Source organism: Phyllobates terribilis, unplaced genomic scaffold, assembly GCF_046119375.1.
Source record: "Phyllobates terribilis strain yellow unplaced genomic scaffold, ASM4611937v1 Scaffold_10__3_contigs__length_209671492, whole genome shotgun sequence".
NCBI lineage: Eukaryota > Metazoa > Chordata > Amphibia > Anura > Dendrobatidae > Phyllobates > Phyllobates terribilis.
The window spans coordinates 119,373,367-119,381,811 of NW_027362770.1; the positions used below are offsets into that span (position 1 = coordinate 119,373,367).

Below are 8,445 nucleotides of genomic sequence, written 5' to 3' on the forward strand. Positions count from 1 at the left end.
GCAAGTCCCCACTCAGGTCCGTCATCTGTTAACGGAAATATAGGGGGCCTTCACGTTACTGGTAGCACAAAGACTCTAGAAAAGCGCAATGGCTCCTCGCCCTCCAAAACAAATCCAGCGAATTCTGAGCTCCCAAACCCAAATGCCCATCTCGCTTCTGAGCTCCAGGGTGCCTAAACTGCAATGTTTGGCATTCCTGTAGCAATGAGCGCCTGCCTAATTTACAGGTGCAGGTCTCCATAAGCACGAGCTGGGCATATTGTACTGGTCACTACAACAGCAGTTTGCAATCTTCACTTAGCAACATCCATTGCTGCTTGTTTCTGGAAAATACCCATGGGGCAAAATCGTCATTACACCTGTAGATAAATTCACAAAGGGGTACAATTTTCAAAATGGGGACACTTAGGGGCTCTGTATATGGAGTCCGCAAACAATTCTAGGAAAATCTGTGCTGCAGGAGACAAAAAGCTATCTGTTACTCCCAAGTCTCGCCGTATGGCTAAGCAGTACTGCACAGCCACATATGGGGTATTTCTACATTCAGCAGAAATTGCGGGACAAATGTTGGTGCCATTTTTACCTATTTCCCAGTGTGAAAATGTAAAATCTGGAGCTAAAACAAAATTTTGTTGGTAAAAATGTAATTTATTTTTTCTTCACTGTCCAATGGTATAAAATGCTGTAACACACCCGTGGTGTCAATATGATCACTGCACCCCTAGATGAACTCATTGAGAGGTGTAATTTGTAAATTGAGGTCACTTATGGGGGGTTCGGCTGATCTGGCACCTCAGGGGCTCTACTATGGAATGGCACTCTCAAACCAGTCCAGCAAAATCTGAACTCCAATATGGTGCTTCTTCCCTTCTGAGCTTTGCACTATCCCTCAAAAGTAGTTTTTGACCACATTTTGGGTATCTGCATATTCAGGAGAAATTGAACAACAAATTTTGGGGTCCATTTCTCCTGTTACCTTTGTGAAAATGCAAAATTTGGGATATAGTTTCCAAAATGGGGTCACTTGTGGGGGGTTCCCCCTGTTTAAGTACATCAGGGGCTCTCCAAACTCGACATGGCATCCTCTAATTTTTCCAGCAAATTTTTCATTCAAAAAGTCAAATGGCACTTCTTCGCTTCCAAGCCCTGCCATGCACTCAAACAGTGGTTTTTCTTCAAATATTGGGTATCGGCGTACTCAGGAGAAGTTGCACAACAAATTGCATGGTGCAATTTCTCCTGTTACTCTTATGAAAATGTAAAAGTTGGAGATAAAAAATATTTTTATGGGAAAAATGTGATTTTTTTATTTTCATGGCTTAACGTTATAAACTTCTGTGAAGCACCTGGGGGTTCAAGATGCTCACATCTAGATAAGTTCCCTGAAGGGTCTAGTTTCCAAAATGGTTTCACTTGTGGGAAGTTTCCACTGTTTAGGCACATCAGGGGCTCTCCAAACTCGACATGGCATCCTCTAATTATTCCAGCAAATTTTTCAATCAAAAAGTCAAATGGCACTTCTTCGCTTCCAAGCCCTGCCATGCACCCAAACAGTGTTTTTTCTCCACATATTTGGCATCGGCGTGCTCAGGAGAAGTTGCACTACAAATTGCATGGTACAATTTCTCCTGTTATCCTTGTGAAAATGCAAAATATTGGTCTAAAAACATTTGTGTGGGAAAAATGTGATTTTTTTTATTTTCATGGCTCAACATTATAAACTTCTGTGAAGCACCTGGGGGTTCAAGGTGCTCACTAAACATCTATGCAAGTTCCCTGAGGGGTCTAATTTGACAAATCTGCGATTCAATCAGCACGAATAGCCAAAAGTGGCAGCCAATATTTTACACATTGCAGAAGATTGAATCAGTCAGAGAAAGCTCACATGACCTCAGGCAATAGAATTCTTTATGATGCCTTGTAGGTATCACATCTCATAGTATCACACAGACAATCAGGAGGGACCATCACAGCCTATTTAAAAGCAGAGGCAGGGAATGCAGAAGTCATTTTTTGTTGACTGGCTAGTGAGGGGATGTCACAACTCACTGCTTGACTAGGGAAGTCATAAAACACTGAATAAACATTACACATAGTGTGTGACAGCACACCAATGCTAAACATTTATCATCTGCTTACCCATAGCCATATACTGTATGAGTTCACTTTTGATACTGCTAAGGCTGTGTTTTAAGATGGATACAGTCACATATCAATTCACCATGAATACAATTATTAAAAAATTTGGACAAGTCCCCTTTTTTGATAAAAGGTACAATAAACAATAAATAGATCATACGGAATTCTATACCAGCTGTGGGATAAAAATAATAATAAAAAATGTGTGGGAAAAAAACATCAGCAAGTGTGTAATTCTCCTATAGCATCACAACAGGGGAAATTAAGCATTACATAGTTCTCATTGAAAACAATAGCCTGTTTGTGTAATGCACAAACGTGTTGAGTCCCCCAGAGAGTAAAATATGCTATTTGCATCCCTCTTTTGCAGATGAAAATACTGATTAAAAGACCATTCACTATTAAATGAGAATTCTGATGGGCTGCTATGAGTAACAACTCCACTTTTTCTATCCATTACTTTTCATACAAGTACCCAATACGATATTTTTATTGCATATTTCTATTGTATTTTCAGATCAGCAGACATTGCAATAGCGGCTGATCATAAAGAAGTTGGACCTGAATCGATCATCTGATCACCTAGTCATCTTCCATAGTAAAAGGGAAAATAGCTCTTCTATTTGTTGCCAGCAGACAGGTAATCCCATATAAATAATATGAATGTAAAACCCCTTTGTACTGTATCTTTAGGTTACTTAAAGGTAATGTGTCATGAAAAAATGCAACAATTAAAAAATGTAATGTTTTAAGAATTTTTTTTTAAATATTTAATTTTTTAATTGGTATAAAATATGAAAAACATGTTCAAAAGTTTTGATATTTTAAACTTTTAAACACTAGGGGGAGCAGCTACTGACATCTGTCATGAAAACCAAATATAATGCCAGCTCTCTTTACGACTGCAGTAAATGTTGGCCGGATCTGCTGACATATGTCTGACGTCACTCCTCCCCTCCTCTTCCGGGTGTTTGGATAAGAGAGGATTTAGGATCACAGTGCGGAGACATTTTGTTGGTGACTGCAATGTGATACTGAGATGTGGACAGAGTCACCGAGGACGGCGGCAGCACTGATTCTATCCTTCCTGCTAACCGAAGTGAAAGTTGAAATTGCGCTTCTCCCCGGAGTGCAATACTGACATCCAGCAAATAACTGTAATCTCCTCTATTTTTTTGTTTTTATGTATTTATTTCATTGTATCATTAAATACATGGGTGAAAAATACAGAAGTGGTGATGTGTTTCTATTATACTTTTGCTCTGATTTTTCCACTCCTGGCTTTGTCTTACAAATACTGATGTAAAATACTGACCAAATACTGAACGTGTGAATGTGACCTTATGGTAAGTGACATAAAGGCATGTGATTATTGAGGCACATGATATTTAGAGGCACATTGCTCAGAGCAAATATTTTGACTGAAGGTAAGGGCTTGCCTTTATTGAAAAGAATGTATTTATGTGGTTTGATCCCCTTAAAATCTGTGAAAACCCCTTGACTGTGGTGGTGGGTATAGGTGGCTTTATGTAAAGGTCTCTCTTTATTATTGCCTACATTAACCTTTTCCTTTAATGCATACACTCTATAACCTTTCTCAGAGCTAGAGATAATGCGGATGGTGGAGGAGCTGTTTACTCATGTTTCCCTTGGATACAACACACAACTTCTCCCTAGGCTAAATGTACAGAGCACATAAAGCTGCGTTCAGTCCAAGAACTACAAAGACAATGAACAAATCAGTCAATTAACTCCTTCAACACTTTTTATTCCATTAGCACTGCAATTAACTTTTCGTTTCCCTAAACCTGTGTAAATGTTAGTGTATTTATACTCACCCATCGCCATCTTCTCCGATATCCAGCGCAGTTCTGCTCCTCTTTTGAATCACGTAATGGTGATGCAGACTCTTCGAATCACTCTACGCTCTATGTGTGAGCCAGAAGTCTCCTTTTCAATGTAAGGGCTTGTAACGACACAGCTTTTAATCTTAATTAGCCAGACGTATAGATTTGTTAGGCCAAGAGAAATACACTATTGTGTTTGTGTTGACTTTTGATTGTGTGTGTTTCTTTGGTGGGTCAAGAAGAACAGACTAGTATTTGTATAACCCTGAATGTTGGCATCTATTGGTCTGTGAAAAATGATGATTGTTACTATGCTAATTGCATATTGTACTAAGCCAGCTTGTTGTTGATTTACAAGAGCAGGGGGGTACCAACTATGCAAATTGATAACATGCTTAAACAATGAGACCTGAGCCCTGCACCTTTCCCCCTGACCTGTGAATGATGACCTTAGTCACATATGTAAATATAAAAAGGGTTTTCTATCCTGTTGCAAGGAGAATCAAGGAGAAATCAGAAGATCTGAGAGACTCTTCAGGACTGTAGCTTAATAGCATTGCTCCATCCAGAGAGATACAGATTTGGATTCTACAGGATTCCAGCCTAAGGGTACATGGCACTGGCAGGAATGATATAGATCTGCTCCATTGACCATCAGAGAGCCCTTGGATACATTTGAGGAAACCAGGTTGGAACGATGAGGTCACCTGCCCCATGAATATGTTGTTTGGAGTTGCCAGGTGGGAACCTCCAGTCGCCTGCGACCCATGGAGACGCTCGGAGAAGCCAGGGTAGGACTCTCGGGTTTCCTGGCCTTGTACCTCAATGTACTGTCAGCTTCCTAAATTTTCAAGAGACATAGAGGTCAAAGAGCCTCCTAAAAACAATGTTCCCATTATTAGGAAGTGGGTCTCCCATAGTGTTTGCATATGCAGTGAAGCAACGGCTGCCAACATTTTGGAGGAACTCAAATGCCCATTGCAAGAGATGCAGAGGTCAAAGAGCCTCCTAAAAACAATGTTCCCATTATTAGAAAGTGGGTCTCCCATAGTGTTTGCCTATGCAGTGAAGCAATGGCTGCAAAAAATTTGGAGGCACTCCAATTCCCCTTGCAAGAGACGTAGATGTCAAAGAGCCTCCTTAAAACAATGTTCTCATTATTAGGAAGTGGGTCTCCCATAGTGTTTGCCTGTGCAGTGAAGCAACGGCTTCCAAAAATTTGGAGGAACTCCAATGCCCCTTGCAAGAGACGTAGAGGTCAGAGAGCCTCCTAAAAACAATGTTCCCATTATTAGGAAGTGGGTCTCCCATAGTGTTTGTCTATGCACTGAAGCAACGGCTGTCAAAAATTTGGAGGAACTCCAATGCCCCTTACAAGAGACGTAGAGGTCAGAGAGCCTCATAAAAACAATGATCCCATAATAAGGAAGGGGGTCTCCCATGGTGTTTGCCTATGCAGTGAAGCAACGGCTGCCAAAAATTTGTAGGAACTCCAATGCCCCTTGCAAGAGACGTAGATATGTTGATATGGTACATATGGTGGTGATATGGTGGTGGAGGATGAGGATGCGGAGAAGGAGCCGGACAAGAGCAAATAGACAAAATCAGGAAGCGTATACCCATGTCTAGGTGTGAAGACAGAGGCGCATGGGAGTAGAGTTAGACCTCCCAAAAAAAGACACTGTATTTGAGTTTATGTTACGCTGCTATCATTCGGTGGTGTTGAGACGTCTGGCCCAATCCAGCCCTTGTTCATTTATATAAGAGTCAGACTGTCAGCATTTTCAGTTGACAGGCGGATGCACATATTGGTTATAATTCCACCGGCGGCACTAAAAACCCGCTGTGATAAAACGCTAGCGGCAGGGCAGGCCAGGACCTCCAAGGTGTATAGAGCCAGTTCATGCCACGTGTCCAGCTTGGATACCCAATAATTATAAGGCACAGAGGAATCACAGAGAAAGTTGGTACGGTCGGCAAGGTACTCCCTCACCATCTTCCGAAACGTTGCACTCCTTTTGAGAGTACCCTGCGCCTCAGGGCCTGTGCGATGGGAGGGTCTGAGAAAACTGTCCCAGAACTTTGACAGTGTTCCCCTGCCTCTGCTGGGTTGCATTTGTGTCTCCCTCGCCTGTACTCCTTGGTTGTCAAACGAACTGTGACCTCTACCGCTAGCGATTTCAGATGGGAATTTTTTTAATAATTCCGCAACAAGGGCCTTCTCGTACTGCACCATTTTATTAGACCTGTCCTGCAAGGGAATAAGAGACAGAAAGTTCTCCCTGTAGAATGGGTCTAAAAGCGTCACCAACCAATAATGATTGTCACCCAAAATTTGGACAACGCGAGGGTCACGGGAAAGGCAGCGTAACATAAACTCAGCCATGTGTGCCAGACTGCAAAGAGGCAAGACTTCACCAAAAGGACGACTGACCATGCTCTCCTCCTCATCCTCCTCCTCTTCTTTCTTCTCCCTGTCCTCAGGCCATACACGCTGAGCAGACGGTATGATAGTTGTGCAGGTGGTACCATCTATAGCGCAGGAAACTAGCTCCTGTTTTTCCTCCTCCTCTTCTTCCTCATTGTCACCTAATCCACGTTGGAATGAGATGAGGCTGGGCTGTGTGTAATCACCCTGTATGGTTACTTGCTCCATCTCATTGTGCTTTGCCTGCAATACATTCTCATTAATTGAGAGCAGAGAGCATTTCAGAAGACAGAGAAGCGGGATGGTGACACTAATTATGGCATCATCGCCGCTCACCATCTTGGTGGAGTCCTCAAAGTTTTGGACGATGGTACAGTATCTGACATCCATGTCTACTCCTGAGGTTTTATGTATGGAGTCTGACCAGAATACAGACGGCCTTGTTGATGCAGGTAGTCAACAACTGCCCTCTTCTGCTCACAAATCCTTTCCAACATCTGCAATGTAGAGTTCCAACGCGTGGGGACATCACACACCAGTCGGTGAGCCGGAAGCTGCAAATGCTGCTGAAACACGGCAAGGGCGGTGGAAGCTGTAGCTGACTTTCTAAAATGGGCACACAGGCGGCATACTTTGACAAGCAGATCCGACAGATCTGGGTAGGTTTTGAGAAACCGCTGAACCACGAGGTTAAGCACATGGGCCAGGTATGGTACGTGTGTGAGATCGCCTCGCCTCAGAGCCGCCAGCAGATTCTGGCCATTGTCACACACGATCATGCCTGGCTGTAGGTTCAGCGGTGTCAGCCACAGATCTGCCTGCTCTTTCAGAGCTGTCCACAGCTCTTCAGCGTTGTGTGGTTTGTCACCTAAGCAGATTAGCTTCAGCACAGTCTGTTGCCGCTTGGCCGAGGCAGTGCTGCAGTGCTTCCAGCTTGCGACTGATGTGGTCATTTCGGAGATGGATGCTGAAGAAGAGGAGGAGGTGCAGAAGCTGTAGAATGTGGGGGCAACCCTGATTGACCCAGGGCCTCCAATCCACGGCGTTGGGAGGACGTGTTCCGTCCCAAGGGCCCACTGAGTCCCGGCTTCCACTATGTTAACCCAGTGTGCCGTCAGTGAGATGTACCGTCCCTGCCCATAAGCACTTGGCCAAGTGTCCGTGGTTAGGTGGACTTTCCCAGTAACTGCATTGTTGAGAGCACGGCTAATGTTGTGGAACATGTGCTTGTGTAATGTGGGGACGGCACACCGGGACAAATAGTGGTGGTTGGGGACTGAGTACCGAGGGGCGGCCGCCGCCATCAAGTTGCGGAAAGCTTCCGTCTCCATGAGCCTAAAAGGCAACATTTCGAGTGCAAGCATTCGCGAAATGTGTGAATTTAGTAATACTCGTTTGCTGCGTATTTGCGTTCCAAGGACTGGGATAGGGCCAACTGAACGCTGCGCTGGGACAAGGACATGGACGTGCTTGCTTATGGTGCTAGTTGAGAGTATTCAATGACATGTGCAGGGTGGGAGGCATCTTGGCATGCGCCATGGACAGGGGATTGGCGTGCACGCACAACAGCCGAACAAGCAGTGGTGTCACCCGCAGACACTGTTGCTGGACCCCGGGGTTCGGCCCACTTAGTTGGGTGCTTTGCTGCCATGTGCCTGATCATGCTGGTGGTGGTCAGGCTGCTAGTTTTGCTACCCCTGCTGATGCTCGCCTGGCAGGTGGTGCAAATGGCCCTTTTGGGGTTATCGGCAGAGTCTTTAAAAAACAACCAGACTTGGGAAGACCTAACAGTTGTAGTGGCAACTTCCGTCGTGTTGATGTTACAAGCAACGGTTGCCCGCCTTCTCTCTGTGGCCACCACACAGCTTGTTCTTGCCTGTTGTGGTGCTATGCCTCCCTCCCCCTGCGTGCTGCTGTCCTCGCTCTGCAGGTTACCTTACCAGGTTGGGTCAGTGACTTCATCGTTCACCACCTCGTCTTCCACTTCCGCACCCTGGTCCTCCTCCTGACTTTCTGGCAATTGTGTCTCAT

At 44.4% G+C, this 8,445-nt stretch overlaps 1 long non-coding RNA gene across 1 annotated transcript in view; it reads left to right on the top strand.

The window, feature by feature from the left end:
- Positions 1 to 2,773, top strand: part of LOC141164143 (uncharacterized) — a 123,031-nt gene extending 120,258 nt beyond the window's left edge. The window contains exon 4 of the long non-coding RNA XR_012250845.1: positions 2,657 to 2,773. This is a non-coding gene — a long non-coding RNA (uncharacterized lncRNA). The remainder of the gene's footprint in view (positions 1 to 2,656) is intronic.
- The last annotated feature ends 5,672 nt before the right edge of the window (positions 2,774 to 8,445 follow it).